A 19,277-nucleotide genomic window follows, 5' to 3' on the forward strand; every position below is an offset into this window, starting at 1 on the left:
GGAGGCTATTTGTATTTAGCTCACATTTTAAAATAAAGAGAAGGTAAAGAGAACACTTTCCAAATTTGACATCAACTCCCCCCGCCCCCTTTTTTTATTGAGGCTCTGTTTTAGTTTAGAAAGAAATTCTGAACTGACGTTTAAATGGTGGCAGGGCAATTCTCCTCTGCTTTGCGAAACGGTCTCTGGAAATGTACAATTATGCTGTCATCTTTAGCACTCCACATTGGACAGAGTTTAATTATTAATGTGTTTCCCTCAGAGAATGACTCGATCATGTCACAACTCTAGACAAATACAGCTAATGCAAAATCATAAAATATTCACTTGAATACTGCTGAACTGACAGGAAATTAATTCTATGAACACTTTTGATATTACCAGAAAATTAGTTTCAAATGCATAAGACTGAAATAAATGTGTTCATAATTTGCTCAAGGGTAACGCTCATCTTGCAATCAGTTGGTGTCTTTTTATAAATGTTACAAGTATTCAACATGGCTTTATGATAAAGAGGACAGCTAATGTAATGTATTATTTGTAGACAGTGTTTTACTTGTAAACAGCAGGGAGTGAAGAATTGCTCTCTCAGAAATATTTAAACTCCAGTAATATTCTGCTATTTATCATTTTGTAGAGCTGAAGAAGTACCATCACAAAATTTTTTTTCAGAGACTGAGAAGCTTACAGAATGGTAATGGGATTTCAAACTTTTCACTTCAGATCACTCTTCCAAGTCATGAAATATGTGAAAATGACTGAAAATTATTATTATCTTAAGGCTATTTAATGCCCAGCATTGATTGGACAAATAAGAAATTTTATGTTTTTTGACAGTTTAGAGTACCTAAATGTACTTCTCAAATAAATTTATTTCCACCTGTGTTTATCCATCCACTTGCACAAATTTTAGCATATTACTCAAAAATTATTAGTTACATATTTTCACACTTGTGCAACTAAAAGTACCTTGAGAGTAAGAACTTTGTCACTGACCTCTGTCCTCATTGTGGGTAAATGCATGATGCAAAGGCTATATGCATAAGTAGTTCGATGTACAATTGAATGAATTTTTAAAAATGGATAAATGAGAAGAATCTCATTAAAATATTAACAAAGAAATAAAATCAGTCCATAGATAGTAAATCCATTTTTATAATAAAAAAATCATCTCTAGACAGTATTTTTAATTGTACCCCTGAGAGTAGCTTTCCTAGCTAGCAATGATTTCTGCTTTTCTGTGAACTCCTCCGGACACATAAAGGCAAAATTTAAATGGTCAAAATTTGCTACAGCTAACTCTTGCAAACTAAGCTAATGAGATGTTTTCTCCTAAGATCTTGAAATTTGGGGTGTTGTTAGAGGTAAATCATATTTGATTGCATTCTAGCGAGAAAGTCCTCCAACAGGTGATGAAGGTCATACTTCTTTTCTGTCAAGAGTTCCAGTTTCTCTGTACCCTTCTAATAAATGCCCCTTTTAGGTTAAGCTAGCCATGGTTTGTTTCTATTACTAGAAACCAAAAGAAACTTGATTCACATAATAACGGATAAAACATGTTTTGACAGTGTCCCAGTAGACTAATTTTATGCTTTTAAATAACGAAAATATTCCATATTGCCATGTCTAGTGGTTTCAGATCTTTCATGCTTTTTTTCACATATGTATCATACATTTTATGTAATTTGAAAAAAAAAGGTGGTTATAATTGTTGGACATTCATTTTATATCATCTGCAAAGATGCTGTAATAAAATATTAAAAGCATGGTTATTAATGAGCCACACCAGTGGATTTTAATTTAATAGTTTATTTTAAAAATTACAAGAAATTAGGTTGTTCATTATGCCATAAAGCTACTTCTTGTAATGACAAATTGAAGGAGAGTCTGAGTTAAATATGACTGTATAAATTCAAAAGGCAGAAAGAACCAAACTGAATATATTCATAGAAAGTAAAATATAGCAAATTAATTGAACAATGAAAACCTCAAAAACAATGGCTGTTTTTCATACTCAATGTTCTAGAATTACCTCTATAAGGGTTAGTTAAAATGCATACTAAACTTTTATGCCAAATTTTTGCCTTTTTTTAGGAATGGTTATTCATTCAACAAATAGGAACTATCATGTTTACTGATTCAGTCTGTAAACAAGTACTCAAACCTACTGTATATGAGGCATCATGCTAGGTGCTAAAAAGAACACGATGATGAGAGAGAAAATTTTCTTATCTTCAAAGAGCTTTCAGTCTAGCAGAGATAAGTAACAAAAAGTTACCGTGTAGGTTAAAATATGATTGAATGCTAAGAGACATAAACATTTAAAATAATATAACATTTAGATGAAGGTAAAGGGGGATCCTATTGAAAAGGACAGTTATGAGAGGATTAACTAATAAGATGGTTTGAACAAGATGGAACTGGTGAGGAAGAGATACTCTGAAAAATGGAGGTAACTCTAGTTACCCAGAACTGTATGAGTAAAATAATTCTGGCTGAACTACAGAGTACATTCAAAGACCAGCATCTAGTGACGGCAACTTGAGCCTGGCTGGGAAGGAGGTTATCTCTCTCAAGCAATAATCCAAACTTCTCCTTATCTTTCCAAATAAATGTATTATCTTCATGTTGCAGAAAAACTACTAGAGTTGTTTTCATGCCCTGTATTTCTTCCCTCTCTTCCCATTGTATCTTAAAACCACTCCATATTAGTCTCTGTCTTTTCACTAGATCAACCACACTGTTAAATTGAATAAGCAATTGTTTATCCAAAATTCACTATAAGCTGCATTTAAACTCTTTCTTTACGTGGTTTCCAAATAACCCTGCATCTCTGATTTTTCATCATCAATGCCAACTCTCTCATAATTTTGTTTTTTGTGTGTGCATTTTCTCCAACCTCTTAACAGTGAGGTATTCCAGGGGTTAGTTAACAGGTGGCTTCTCTTTCTGCCTATTCCTTCTTTGTTATGTAATCCAGTTTCATGGATTAAAACACCAAATATAAATTGAAGACTCTAAAATTTAGATCAAATTAAGGATTCTTAATTCTAGACTCACTTATCCAACTGCTTCTCAAAATCTCCATTTCAGTTATTTACTAGACATTTCAAAGCTGCACCTCTGATTCCTTCTTCAACCCAACCCATCTTTACTCAGAGCTTCCCCATCTTAGTAAAATGCAACTTCATGGTGATGCTAACTACACAATACACCCAGAATCTGATCATTTCTTACCACCATCACTGCTACCACCCGGATCAAAGTCTATAGTCTCTTGTCTCTGCTCTTAATATCTGTCCTTCAGTCTACCATCTACACCAGAGTCAGACTGATCCTATTAAAATTTAAATCAAACTCTAGTTCTCTTCTGTTCAAAGAATGTGCAGTAAATTCCTATTTCTCTCAGAGTAAAAGCCAGAGTCCTTAAAATGGCTCACTGGATGCATCTCAACCCGGGACACTCCTCTCCACAGTAGATCCAGGTTTACTTGTTATGATATTCAGTTTTATGTGTCAGCTTGGCTAGGCTACCGTACCCAGTTATTCAATCAAACACTAATCTAAGTGTTGCTGTGATGGTACTTATTAGATGTATTTAACATCTAAAGTCAGTTGACTTTAAGTAAAGGAGATTATCCTTGATAATCTGAGTGTGACTGATCAAATCAGTTGAAAGGCCTTATGAGCTGAACTAAGGTTTTCCTAAAGAAGAGAAATCCTGCCTGTGGACTACAGCATTAGCTCTTGTCTGAGTGTGTGTAAGCCAATTCCTTGCAATAAATCTCTCAAACAAACAAACAAAAAAACAAACCAAAAACCAAACAAACAAACAAACAAAAAGTATCACTACCATGAATCTAAACCATCACTACCATGAATAGCAAAAACAAAAACCATAAAAAAAAATTTAAAAGCCCCTCAAAACCTAACTAAATAAGTATTCAGCTCTTGTTATTCATAGTAGTGATGAAAAAAATCACCAGGAACACCACTGCTCCTAGGCGAAACACAAGATAAGTTCTAGTCACAACATTTTCATCAACCGATGAACACGTAACCCTATGCTATGTGTGTTCCTATTTAGACCCCTTATTTAATGTACACTGTTGATTCGTTGACATTGAATTCACAGCAAACAGCACTAGAACTCATGCCTGACTGAAGATTATCCAACACATGTATTTTCTCCATAAAGCACATAACACTTTTTTATACTAAATAAAACTAGATAGCTCTTTAATGTTATGCTTTGGGGCCATTTTAACAGTGAAATCACCAAGAAAAAGCACAGAAGTGTGAAAGGAAAAATAGTACTGAATAGATCATGAAAAGCAGACTTGTTTATAGTATGACAGCTAAAATGAGAAGGCTTAATGTTGCCCTGTTTGACTTCATGTGTGTGTTGGGTGATTCAAATTTTTCACTGCTCTGTGCATGTCTGTGAATGACCACAAAAATGCCATGATTACTGATTTGTATCGGTTTGTGAGTTACAATTAAATTTAGGAAGTAGATAAATTTGAAAACATGGAATCCATGAATAATGAGCACCATAAACACAAACACACATCTATGAGTATTATACACATATATCCATGAACATATACACACACACACACACACGAACAGAAAGGACTGAATATACACATACACCCACACACAACTGGTTCTGTTTCTGTGGTGGAAAACTATCCGATAGACTCCTCATTTATCTACTTTAAGGCTTTGTTCAAATGTTAACTTCTTATACAGAATGTTGATGTTGCATATTTATTTATTCTTTATTCTATTTAGTTTGTCTATCTCCTCAAATTCAATGTAAGCCTCACAAGAAAAAAGATTTATGGCTGTTTTATTCAGTGATGTATCACCATTGCTTGTAAGGATATTTGTAAGGTAATAGGTGCTAATATTTTTCAGTGAATGAATGAGATGCTTGATAAATACATTGAGTTTTAGGATCATTTGCTTGCTGTTCTCTGCAATGAAGTTGAAGCCAGGTTTCTGCCCCTAAATTTATTCTTATTATAAATTCTAGAGTAAGCGGCATGGTGTACACCTAAATATGTCCAGTGACATCTTTTTAACAAGTATATCTCATTCCCTAGTTGCTCAAATTTGAGAAAACATCAGCAGAGCTATGTGGGACATTTAATAAATAGTTTTGCCATCAAGAGTGGAACTAAAAAGGATAAGTTACAATAAAGACTTAGAAGTATGTATAAAGATAATTGCTAAACCTGGAGAAGTGTGTAAGCTCTCTGAGGAATAATATACAGACAATTCAATAAAAGTGGAAAAGAAATAAAGAGGAGATGAGAGAAATTCTAAGATCAAACATTTAAAAAAGTAGGAGGATGAAATGAGATAAAGATATAGTGAAGAAAACACTATCTCTATTATCTGTCATCAGTCAGTCAGTAAATCAATCAATCATGAATCTAGTCCAACAGGGAAGTGCTTGATGTGCCAATAGGGAAGACAAACTAATTTCTGTTAACAGACAGTTTAACCCTGACAGTGGGGAAACATTCTTCCTCCTTAAAAACATAAATGTCCATTAAAACAATGGTCACTTTAATGTCATAGAACTGGTACATGGATTGGAAATCAAAAGATCCCCTAACAAAGGCTGGTTTTCCTTATGAGATTACTTTAAATTTGGGGTAGTAGGAAAGGCTAGGAGCTAAAAGAGAAAGCCACACTGATTAGGTGGATGAGAAACAGACTTCGTCAAACACACTGTCAATCTCCCTTCATGACATTGGCCAGCTTTTGGACCCTCATAAGTTGGGAGGCTAAAGAAGCAGAAAGCTAAAGGACATAAACTTCACTACATTTGTACTAAAAGTGGAACTCAGTTCCATCCTTGATCAATTCCCAGTTTAATAAGAGATGATCACACCTTCATCATATTTCACTAGGAGAGGAAAAGAGAAAGTTTTTATGAGTGGAAGATATTATCTATACTTACACAGGTCTTTTATAATGAAATCTAGTCTAAAATTTTAAAAAATACTATGAATGCAAGATACAAGAAACTGTGACTACTACTACTACTAATAAAATAATACACAACTAAAGCAGACCCTAACATGGGCCAGAAATCAGAGTTAGCAGCAATAAGTAAATATCAGCATTAATATAGTAAAGATGGAAAAAATGGAAATAATGGATAAGGTATATGAATAATTTTAACATATACTGAAATCTGTAAAGAATAAAAAGACATTCTAAAATTAAAGTGTTTAAGATCTAAATTTAACACCTCATTTGATGAATTTAACAACTGATGTAACAAAAAAGACTAATGAACTCAAAGACAGATCAATAAAAACATTCAAAGTGAATTACAGAATAAAAAATGGAAAGGAGGAAAAGACCTATAAAAACCTATAAATCACAGAGAAATTTAGATTTTGCTAGGTAACATACTACAACAAAATTTAGAAGCTTTGAACAATAGCCAGTTATTATTTCTTCACTATTCTGTAGGTTGACTGAATGCTTCTTTGGGTCTGGGCAGATTTGAGTGATCTCTCTAGGCTGGAGTTCACACATCTGGAGTTATCTAGTGGATCATTCAGTAGCAAGATAATCTAAAACATCTTTATATATCTATTATTTGGCAGACTATAGGATGGCCAATTCTTGGCTGAGGCATCTCAGTTCTTCTCTTCCTGGCATTTTCTTCTCTAGGAGTTTAACTCAAATTAATCCACATGATGGTTTCAGGGTTCTAAGCACATGAGAGAGGACACATTCCAATGCTCAAGTGCTTTTTAAGCATTCACTTGCACCATGATTGCCCAATGTAAAGCCATTCAAACAGTCAAGACAATATTTAAAGTCTGGAGAAACATATTTGACCTCTTGATGAGAGGAGCAACAAAGTCCTCTTTTAAAAATGTGTGCCTGCCTAAATGAGGGGAAAAATATGGAGCCATTTCTACAGTCTACCATGATTGGAAATTGAAATCTCAGAAGAGAAGGGCAGGTGAATTGAATCAAATGCAACATTTAGAGTTAGTAGCTGAGGCTTTTCCAAAAGTGTTCAAAGACACCATATCTCAAATTTTAAAAGATCAGAAAAACATGAGCAGAATAACTTTAAAAGTAATTAAACAAACCAAAACAAACATCTAAGCACACATTAACTCAACTTTTGAAAAACAAAGACAAACAGACCATTTTAAAGGTAGCCAGAGAAGTAAGAATTATTTCCTTCAAAGAGACAATAGTAGTATATTTGCTAATTTCTGAACAAATACTGTGAAATCCAGAAGATAATGAAATAGTATCTTGATAGCACTGAAAAGTAAGTATCTATCAGAAGTAGAATAAATAACTGTTGGTAAGGACTTGGAGCAAGTAGAAGACATATATTGGTAAAATAACTTTGGAAAGCTATTTGAAAACACATTCAAAAGTGAAATATGGAACCTTCCTGTAGCCCAGCAATTTCATTCCTAATTGTATATTCTTCCAAAAATGAGGCATATGACCACAAAATACATGTATAAGACTGTCCATAGCAGCTTATTTCATAGTTGTTACATATCATCAAATGTAGGATTGATAAATGTTATTTTTATTTTTCATACAATGGAATACTAATTGAGGTTTAATATTGATATTTACTAATTTTATCCTGAATGCCCACAGGAGGTGAACCGGACTATAAACAGAATATCATTTTTCACTTAAAAACCAAATAATGACTCTGGTTTCCCATAATCCAGTTATTACTCCTGAGGTATTACTCCAGGTCAAACGTCCTACACATAAAAACTTTAAAGTCTTTATTATAGAAGAGAGATGGAGAAAAATTGATTTCATCTGCTTATATCCAGGAGAAGGAGAGGTATGACTATCTCTCTTCTCCCAGAATAATGGAGAAAAACTTTGCTCCTTGAGAAAAGGATCAAAAGGATTCTGAGTTCTCACTCCATCCTTTTGGAATATAAACAAAATCTCTCCAGGGACCAGACAGTCTCAGGTGTCTTCAAATTTTACAACTTAGATATGTCTCCAAAGTCTTGGGGTTCTTTTTCTCTTGAAATATAAACATACACCTATGGAGTTAGTTAATTCTCTCTGAAATTCTCTCTCTTACATATAATTGTAAATTTAATTCCCATGGCTCTTTCTCTGCCCAGGACCCCAAGTTTCCAGTAAAGTTTAATCAGAAAGCTTCTACTCTGTAGAAACAAATGTATTCTCTCTACACTTCACAACAACACAGCAATATGAAAGAAAAAACTACTTTTAAACTCAGCAACATGGAACAAGTCTCAAAGATATGGGATGAGTAAAGAAACCAAGGAAAAGAGTATGTACTTTTTGATTCTATTTACATGAAATTCAGGAGTAGACAAAACTAACTTATGGGGATAAAAATCATAATAACAGCCCCCTCTGGATGGGGAGGTGACTGGGAAGGGGCGCCTGAAAAAATTCTGGTGTTGGAATTGTTTATGTTGTTATACGTGATGATTGCACTGATGTGTTTGTATGTAAAATTCAGTAAAATTTACATTTAGAATTTGTCCACTTGTGCACATTTTATATTTTAATTTAAAAAGAGTGATTCAAAATATTTTTGAAAAGACTAATGTTTCAGTTAAAGTAAGAAGTCATATCTTTTGGGGGGAGGATATAGCTCAAGTGCTAGAGCACATGCTTAGCCTGCAGGAGGTCCTGGGTTCAGTGCCCAGCATCTCCTCTAAAAATAAACAAATAAATAAACCTAATTACCTCCCCCCCCCAAAATTAAATAAATAAATTTTTAAGTCATATCTTTTTGTGGATCCAATCAGAAGAGTTTTTTCATATTTGTCCAACCATGTTAGTCCTAGTATAAAAATTAAAAATAAACAAGCAGTTGGATTTATCAGAGAATGAGATATAGAAGATGCAATAGAAACTTTTGCTGATGATTACATTTGATTTAAGTTTGATCATGTAATTCCTGCTAGGCAACTGAAACTAAAATAGGAGATTAAAAAAGGCTAAATAAAACACCTTATATTGATATTTTAAAAAATCTTTAGAAAACTATTTCACTTAATCTCATCAAAAACCAAGACATAAGAAACATTTCACATTTCCATGAGTAATTCTATGTTGATTTGTTTTTCTTGACTACTTTTTCCATGACATGAGAAGCTTAAAATGATAAAAGGGTGGCCACAGATTAAAGTTTAATGGAAATCATACTGTATCCCCTGGTGGAAGTTCCCTCTGGGAATCTGATTTTCTACACTCACAAAGCCTGAAGTTGTGGAGACTGGAGGCATAAATTCCTCACATGGTTATGGAGAGTAAAATAGGAGTACTTAGCATCCATTCCTTGGTTCAGCAGCCCAGGCTGCTGGTGGAGATATGGCACCATATTACACTCACTGAATTGGGATATACCTTGGGAATTATACTCCACCCTTACAGAATATTATCTCTGAGTTGTCACAGCTTCATCTTTAAGAAACTGTTCAATCACTTTATTATGCTAGTGATTCTGTTCTAACATACTGATAAGAACCACAGACCCCATGACGAAGCAGCCAGTGTTACACTTCCTTTGCTATAAAGTGTGCCTCTTGGTAGGCGGTGTTATGAGGAATAACATTTCGGTGGGTCAAATTCTCAGGACACCTTGAAGGGTACTTTCCAGAAGACTCAACTTCTCCTTCAGTCAGTAGGTAGCATGTCTGAAAACTACCTCAAGCCTCAAAACTGGGCAAGTGCATCTGCCTGGAAAAGCAGAACTTCTGCTTTAAGCAAGGAGGAGAACAATTCATCAACATGGAAAAGAGGGTGGATATAGGGCGATGCACGGGAATATTGCTTTCAAACTTCTCAAGGCTCAATTATCTCCATTTGAAGTTTCGGGGTACCACACTTTCCCAACTGGGGCCCTGTTCTTGGAGTACAGATACTTGACAGAGTTGAGAACTCAACTATTGGGACTCTACTACCATTTTGTAAAGTCTCGGGTTTGTTCCTCAGTTTTTCCTGCTCTCTGGCTTTAGAAGGTAAGAGTCTCTATAAGCTGATAAAGAAGTCTTCCGGCTTTCATTGATCCATATTCATCTTCCTCAGCCTTGATTTTTTTCTCCCCCCAATGTATCAATAGCCCCCAGTAAGAGTCATCCAATATCATACTCCCTAACGTTACTATTTCTCCTGTACATTTCAAATGAGTGAAATAATGTACCAATGTGTTCTATTACACTAGGATCATTTCCAGTTTGTAACCAGTGTAAGTGTTAACAGTTGCTCTACTACAATGTGACATGGGCTGACTCCTTCACCTACCACCTATCCACTATAAATGATGAGGTCCTCATTAACAGCCAAGAAATTGATCCAGCTTCAAAATCTATTTTTAAATCTGCTTCCTCAGAGGATTCCTGGCTTGTGAAACACCTAGACAGCAAACCCTAATGCACAGTAATTAACTAATTTAACAGAAACTACTCTAGTGCTCTAGGTGTACAAAAACAGGAAAACTCATTCTCTGGTAAAGTCACTTGTAAGTTACATGGGTTGCTAGAGAAAAAACAATTGTAAGCCATTATAATAACTACTTTAACATTTAGCGTAGCAGAGTATTAAAGTACTATTACTAAAAATTATCATTTAGAAAACCAAGACTCAGATGCAGGGTTTCTGAGTGATCTAACACCTAAAAAAAGAGTGATCTTAAAGAACAGTGTTAGAACGAATTGGAAATGAAGATACGCTCTTTATCACTGGTCTTTTGTGCTTTCATGTTTAAGGTAAAATACATGCGAAAAAAATTGGACGGCTAATTACACTTGGAAAGCTCTGTTTCAGGGGAATTAAATGGTGATCGGAAAAAAAAAAGCTATTATCCACTGCTACTCATTTTGAAGAAGTGACAACGAACTGCTAAGTTTCATTTATTCTTTAAACTTATGTACCAGCTGGTACAGAGACAAAATAGGGGAAAAAATAAGGTAGGAATGTTCTTAAATTTACATCAAGGAGATGATGCTGCTAACCCCCATAAATTCAAGGTGTAGAAACAATTCTATTGTGTAGGACTTAACAGCAGTCAATTTATTAGCTTTTGATCTTTGAAGAGTCAATTAAACATCTTAAAGAAGGTAACAGGCTTTGAGTTTGCTTCTCAACTGGAAGGAGTCTAGCTGATGTGAGGAAAAGAGGTTATCATTTTCTGAGTTCATTTGGAAAATTCTTCCAAACAGCAGATATTTCTAAAAGGAGTTGATAGACATGCAAATGCTATAAAAGACATTAACACATTTTCCTCCTGAAGCATAGCCCAATTAGTACAGTAGACACGACCGCAATGGATGTTCTAGTCCTGTTCTTCAAACTGCTTAGTTAATTGTGGCTGCCATTCTTTAGTTTTCAGTAAATTCTTGGAATTGGTAAATTACATGTTTAGTACTCTTTTTTTTTTAAGAGATTTTAAAAAAGATGTAATGTGGCGATGTAATTGCAAAGTTTTTTTCTGTTTTTTGTTTGTTTTCCTTTTGGTTCTTTTTGAGGAACAAAATCTAATTTTCTACATGAAAACTCATCATTATATAATGTGTCCGAGTTTATGAGTATAAATTTTAAAGTTATAATTATGCACAGCACAAGCTTTCAGTTACAAAGAATGTTTTACTGTATTTGTTAGACATTCCTGTGTTTTGATGCTATCATGAAATCAAATTTTTTTGCTGGCCCAGTCCAGTATGGTAAACTGTTTTGGTAATTACTTTTCTTTTCTTCTAACTGATTACAAGCCAAATTATAAAATGCTGGAAGCATTCAGGCTTAAACTAGTTTTCAACTTTAAAGCGTGAAAAGCCTGTAGTGAGGATTTAATGAATTTCCTTTTTTCTTTGTATTTTATACTAACAGTTGAAGCCTGTGGCAGTTCCTGTTTGTCAGGTGAATTTTAACATCAGACGTGAGATTATAAGACTTATGATTGAGATTCGTTTAGAAATCCCAAGTATTTCTGTGGAGCTTCATAGTGTCAGAACTGAATTAAAAAAACCTGAAACAAAGAAAATGTGAAAAATACTGTAATTATTTCACTAATAAAAAAGAATTGAAATACATATATAACTATGTAAGTATATTAATGTTTTTATATTTTTCCTTCATATAAAATAACAATTTTGCAGCAGGATGGTTTAGCTCAGTGGTAGAGCACAAGGTCCTGGATTCAATCCCCAGTACCTCCATTTAAAAAAAAAAATTTTTTTTAAATAAATAAACCTATTAACAAAAAAATTTACAATTTTACAATCATGCATAAGCAGAACACAGAATCACCACAAGGGCTTTTAAAAAACAAACATGTGTGACACCATAACATAGTGGTTACACAAACTATGGAGTTCACAACCTAGGTTTTCCATTTGCAAATTATGTGACTTCTGGCTAATTTAAACCTTTAAACACTAATTTCTTATTTATAAAACATAAGAAATATTAGGAATTATTAATAGGAATAATAACACTGATCTCAGATTTGCAGCTAAGTTTAAATGAACTAATGTACATAAAAGTACATACCAAAATTTTACTTAAAAAAATGTCTTAAAACAGTCTGACTCTGGCCATGTGACTTGCTTTGGCCAATCAGAGGCTGGCAAGTGTGACTCAGTAAGGGACTTGGGAGGCACCTGTGTTGGTTCTCTTGCGCCTCTGCCTTTGCCATGTGGACAAACCTAGGCTAACCTGATGGAGGAAAAAGAGATACGCAGAGCAGAGCCAGACTGTCCCCATAATTCCATTGTCCTCATTTTAGATGACCTGACAGTGTTAAAAGATAAACTGAGACATATTTAAACGTTTTAAGTTTATTCGAGCATTTATTCACTTGAACAGGTTAGTGATAAAGCAGCAATGGTTAGGAGCACCAATGATAAAAGGCAACGGGAGTTCTACGAGAGAATTTTATAGAGAAAAGGTAGAAGCTAAATAAAGAAATTATTGGTTGATTGTAATTTAAAGCCTGGTTGGCTGTTTGTGATGACTGTCTTTAGGTTTTGGTTTTGTAACCTGGAGGCATTCAAAGACTTAGACTTTGGTTTGCATAGGTAAGCTGCCAGGCCATTAGAACCACCTCAGTCTAATGGCTTCATTGCTTAATTAATTTAACAATAGCCTCCAGCTCTCAGAAATGTGAGTGAGCCAAGCTAAAATCTGCAGAGCTACCTTTCTGACATCCTGCTAATTCTACACACGTGAGCAATAAGTATTCCCTGTATACCACTGAACAATGTTGTTTTCTGTTTGTTTGTTTTTTTTTTAATTTGGTTGTCCACTTTTCCTGGGATACAGATTTATGATGTTTGTTGTTATAATAGAATCTAACCTAAACAATCTCCATGAAATAAGCAAGTATTAGCTAGCAATATTCTTGGGTTTATTGCTCAGATTATCTTCAGATATTTCTTCAAAGGACCCTAGTCTGAATTTACATATTAAACAGGCACGATAAACCACCTATCTTTGTTTTCAGAGGTGTCAATCTAATCATTTAGACATATAAAACTGCATGCCTACAGTATGATAAGTTAGTGCATCTCCACTATAATTGCATTTTCTCTAGAAATAGAAACATCCATATATAGAGAATAATTTTGAGTTCACAAAGTTTTACTTGTTATCTTACTATTTAAAGATTTTTGTACCAGCATCAATACCAAACTAATTTCAGTATCATCTAAAATTATATGTAATACTCAATAATTAATTAATAAATGTATTAAACAATGCCTAGATTGAGTATAAGGACTCATTATTCAATACATATCAACAGGCTGACTTAAATCACTTGTAGGTCCACAAAAATGATTAGAATAAATGTATTCAGCAAGGAAGCAAGATACAAGATTAATATACAAAAATCTTTACATTCCCTCACATAAAGACATCAGAAAGAGAAAGTTAAAAAACAAAATCCTGTTTAATATCACATCAAAAAAAAAAAAAACAACTTAGGAATAAATGTAACCAAGGAAGTGAGAGACATTTTTATTGAAAACTATGAAACACCGATAAAGGAAACAGAAGATGATTCAAAGAAATTTAAAGACTTCCCATGCTTTGGCACTGGAAGAATTAGTGTTTTAAAAATCACTATACTACTCAAAGTAAGCAATCAAAGATTTAATCTGATCCCTATCAAATTACCCATATTTCACAGAACTACAACAAATAATCCTAAAATTTATATGGAATCACAAAAGACCCAGAATTGCCAAAGCAATCCTGAGAAAAAAGAACAAAACTGGAGGCATAACCCTCCCAGACTTCAGACAACACTATAATATTATAATAATCAAAAGAGCATGGTATTGGCACAAAAACAGATATATAGACCAATGGAACAGAATAGAGAGTTCAGTAATAAACCCACACACTTAAGGCCAATTACTCTGCGACAAAGGAGGCAAAAATACACAATGGAGAAAAGACAAGTTTCTTTAGCAAATGGAGTTAGGAAATCTGGACAGCCTCATGTAAATCAGTGAAGTTAAAATACTTCACACCATACACCAAAATAAACTCAAAATGGCTTAAAGCCTTAAAAAGAAGACATGACACCATAAAACTCCTAGAAAAGAACATAGGCAAAACATTCTCTGACATAAATCGTAGCAATGTTTTCTTAGATAAGTCTCTCAAGACAAAAGAAATAGAAGCAAAAATAAACAAATGGGACTTAAACTTACAAGCTTTTGCACAGCAAAGGAAACCATAAACAAAATGAAAAGATAACCTATGGACTGGGAGAAAATATGTGCAAACAACACAACCAACAAGGGCTTAATTTCCAAAATACACAGACAGTTCATACAATTCAATATCAAAAAAAAAAAAGTCAAAAAATGAGCAGAAGACCTAAATAGAAGACATGCAGATGGCCAACACACACATGAAAAGATGCTCATATTATTAGAGCAATGCAAATTAAACCTACAATGAAGTCTCACTTCATATCAGTCATAATGGCCATAATCAAAACGTCTACAATTAATAAATACTGGAGAGGGTGTGGAGAAAAGGAAACACTCCTACACTGTTGGTGGGTATGTAAACTGGTGCAGCCACTATGAAAAACAGTGTGCAAGTTCCTTAAAAATCTAAAAATAGTTACCATATGATCCAACAATCCCATTGCTAGACCTGTATCAGGAAAAGACAAAAACTCTAATTTGAAAAGATACATCACAATGTTCATAGCACTATTTACAACAGCCAAGACATGGAGCAACCTAAATGTCCACACACACACACACACACACACACACACACACAGGAATACTACTCAGCCATAAAAAATGAAATATTGCCATTTGCAGCAACATGGATGGACACAGAGATTATCATACTGTTCACAAAAATTAATCTGTCCATCTAAGAAAGAAAATTTTATTTGAATCAAATTTGAGGATTATAACCTGGAAAGAGCATTTCAGAAAGCTCTGAGAACTATCCTGCCTGTTAGAAATCCAGGCACAGTTATACAGAGTTTTGAGACAGAGGGCTATACATCAAATGACGTATTACTGACAGTTTACATAATTCAGATCTAGGAGTCATCCTGGTGGGTCATGTGACCCTTTACAAGATCAAGAAGGAATGTTATCTTTTAAGGAGCTGTCTTGTTGATGCTAGGAGAACGTTGCTCTTCATGGATGAGCAGGTATTCCTGCCAATGGGGGAGGTTTGGTCAAAGCAAAATGCAGACACACAACGCACAATGGGGAGTCAGGAGGCCAAAGGGTAGAGAAGAAATATTTTATGTTTAAATTTTTCTTATCTTGCCATAAAATATGAATTTTATTTCATAATACTAAGTGAAGTAAGACAGACAGACAAAGACAAATGTTATATGATATCATTTTATGTGGAATCTAAAAAAATAATACAAATGAACTTATTTACAAAACAGAAGCAGATTCACATAAGAACAAATTTATGGTTACCAATGGGGAAAGAGGAGGGGGTAGGGATAAATTAGGAGTATGGGATACACTCCAGTATGTATAAAATAGATAAACAGTAAGAATTTGCTATATAGCACAGGGAATCATATTCAGTATCTGGTAATAACCTATAATGGAAAAGAATCTATATATGTACTTATAACTGGATCACTGCTACACCTGAAACTAACACAATATTGTAAATCAACTGTGGTTCAATAAAAAAAATCATTTGTAATTCATTTTCAAAAATCAATACCTCATTATTAGCTATAAGTAATTAAAAAATAAATAGATCAGTTTTTGGTTCTTTGAAAGAATACAACCAGATATACTGGTTGGATAGGAGAGAGATCTCAGTTAAAGGAACAGCTATGTTGGCTAATATAATCTTAAGCTGAAGGGGATTGACTATGAAATAAAACAGAAAAGAATAATATGTAGAACTCTAAAATACAAAATGCTTAAAAAGCAGAATGAGAAAGAACATTTAGGGAATAAAACTGAAACTTAATAGTTCAAGAATCAAAAGAACTATAGAAACTAAGAAGAAATTATTAAGAAAATTGTAGTCATAACTTGACACATGCAGAGAGTTCAGGTAAATTAGGAATTAAAAGTGACCATTTTTTTTTAGCAATCATAGTGACTTTAATAAGATGATATGTGATGCGATAACTGTGGATCTATCTGTGCTATCTGACTGATAGCAAGGTGAAATAATACACAGGGCAAAATGAAGACTCTAACAATTATGGATAAAAAGAAATAAAATAGACTAGAGCTGGAGTACAAGGGTATTCGGGAAAGATTATTGTTTTGGGATGAAAGATGTTTCATCAACTTTCTATGACATACAGAACAATTAGAGGAGGGATATTACTGAAGATAGAGAAAGAATTAACTGATAGCAAGATTTTTCTTGAAGAGATGTGATGGGATAAAACAATACTCAGGGGAAAAAAAAAAGAAAAAATAACAAACTTGAGATAGGAACCCAAGACAGGAGAGTAATTCCTCTGCTTCCTTTATTTAAAAAGAAAAAAAAAAGAATAGAGATAAATATAGATGATGAGATAAGGTGTACAGGGAATTAATGTCCAATAGGCATAGTTTCTCTATGGAGCATGACACAAAGTCATCAGCTGAGGGGAGAGAGCTTTTATAAATAAAGATTCTATACATAGAGATTTATAGATATGAGATTCTATTCGAGAGATTTATATATGATATAATATATATATGTGTGTGTGAGATAGAGGAGGTGGGAGAGAGAAAGGGAAGAGGATAAAGGGAAGCAGAGAGGTTGGAGTTAGAATTTAGAGAAAAGTGGTGGAGGTTTTAGGGAGAACAGAGGCATACACAGGCATTGCTGAGAATCTTCAGTGTCTTATGTCATCACAATTCAAAGTAATACTTTACAAGGTCATATGGATATGCCTATTTTTGTTTTAATAATTATACTTCACTATTAGCATTATAATTTCAACCCTAAAAATGAATATCTGGAAGTCTTTATTTTATTGTTTTCTAGATATTTAATTATAAGATAATATAAAAGTAGTTTTAAAAATCAAGACTGAGTTCCAAAACATAATTAGATTAATAGAAAACAATCAGGTAGCATTTAAGCATCGTTAAAGAACATACCACAATAAAAAATAAATTTCTGGATAGATTTTTGATGTGTGATTATATATATATATATATATAGATACAAATTTTATTCTACTTTAGAAGGCAATGTGAATCTATAAATATTTTCCCACCATGAATGATTAAAATGACACATATAATTACATACAATGTGTTATATATTGTTTACACATTATAAATCGTGAAGATTTGAATTAAACAAAAATTATATGCATAATATATATTAAAAACTCAGATTTTCTTCTAAATAGCTTCTGTTCCAAATGTATAACTCTTATTTAAGGGATAATTAAGTAATATGGAAGTGTTGTTAAGTAACAAAAATATTACTTTCCTTAAGTAATGAGGGGCCATCAGGATACAAAACATCTGTTTAAACAAAATGGTAAACATCTTTATATTTGGCAACATTTGTGCTTCTCTAACATAGCACAAAATGTTTTCATTTTACCTCATGCTAACACAGTAATTAAAGCATTCTGCATTGTTATGTTTACAATAATCTATGTATTTTTAACTCATTGCATAAATGAGTCCATGAAGGTTTGTCTCTCATACAATGAATTCATCAGTTTGGTTTCCCGCTTTTATCCAGAATTATAAAATTTCAACTAGTCAGAAAAAGGCATAAACACCCATCTCAATGATATTTTTAATTATTTTTGTTTACAGAGAGAGATTCTGGGTGGTATGCTGGCTGATCACAGTCCTTTGTAAAGGGAAGGATTCTTCTTTTATTAATTTATGGCATCCTAGTCACATGGTGCAACAGGCCTCAAAGCAAATTCTTTAAAGATTTACAGGAGAAAAAGAAACTGATGAACAAGGAAGGTACAGCTTTAAAGTCAATTATTTTACCAACTGCACTGCCAAATCATTAGAACCAAATGCAGTTTTGCTCCCAAGAGAAACATGGAAAGGAAATGTTTTTCCTATCATAACCTTTTCTTCATATATTTGGGTTGAGGATTCTCAAGATAAGGTATTTCTGCACTCAAACAAGAAAAGAAAAAGAAAAATTCTTGGGAAATAAAAGAAATACAAAAATGGCTTCCAAAGTAACAATTCCATAAATAAGAGGAAAAACCGTAAAAACTGATGGGAACGTAGGCCGCAGTCCCGTGTGGAACCTGAGACAAGCCTGTAACTCACTCAGCTATTGATCACTGTAGTGTGGTCTCTAACAGGGACCCCGGAAAGCCTTGTCATGCAGAGTTGTGACTTGGTTAATGAGAGTGAGCCTTAGGCTGGCACTTGCAAGTGCTCAGCGTGCATGTGAGGGAATAAATATCTCAAGGAACTCACTTCAATAGGCCCAGAGGCCAGGGTAGACAGGGCTTCTGAAGCTACTTTCTTCCGTCCGGTTCCCGCTTCAGTCAGGCAGCCGCTTCTTAGGCAGCCACTGTGCTCAGAACACAGCGGTAGCGAGTAACTGTTAATGTGAGCACGCGGGTTTTGGCCCTGCTGCCACTCATCCATGTGGCCACAACCGGAATCAGAGACTCAAGCACGATCCCCGTTGCGTGTGTGATCATAGGACGACTCCCAGCAAATTGGGGAGAAAAAAATAAACGGGAGTTTTGCTTTCGCATTCGATTTGCTGTGGTTAGAGAGACCCAATCATCCTGC

The 19,277-nt window shown here is 34.0% G+C and overlaps 1 long non-coding RNA gene across 4 annotated transcripts in view; it reads right to left on the reverse strand.

Moving 5' to 3' along the window:
- LOC140700872 (uncharacterized) overlaps positions 1–19,057 on the reverse strand; it is a 52,462-nt gene extending 33,405 nt beyond the window's left edge. For all 4 annotated transcript variants that reach the window (XR_012079596.1, XR_012079595.1, XR_012079593.1 and 1 more), the window contains exon 1: positions 18,954–19,057. This is a non-coding gene — a long non-coding RNA (uncharacterized lncRNA). The remainder of the gene's footprint in view (positions 1–18,953) is intronic.
- Positions 19,058–19,277: the final 220 nt, after the last annotated feature.

Source organism: Vicugna pacos, chromosome 13 (assembly GCF_048564905.1).
Source record: "Vicugna pacos chromosome 13, VicPac4, whole genome shotgun sequence".
Classification (NCBI taxonomy): Eukaryota; Metazoa; Chordata; class Mammalia; order Artiodactyla; family Camelidae; genus Vicugna; species Vicugna pacos.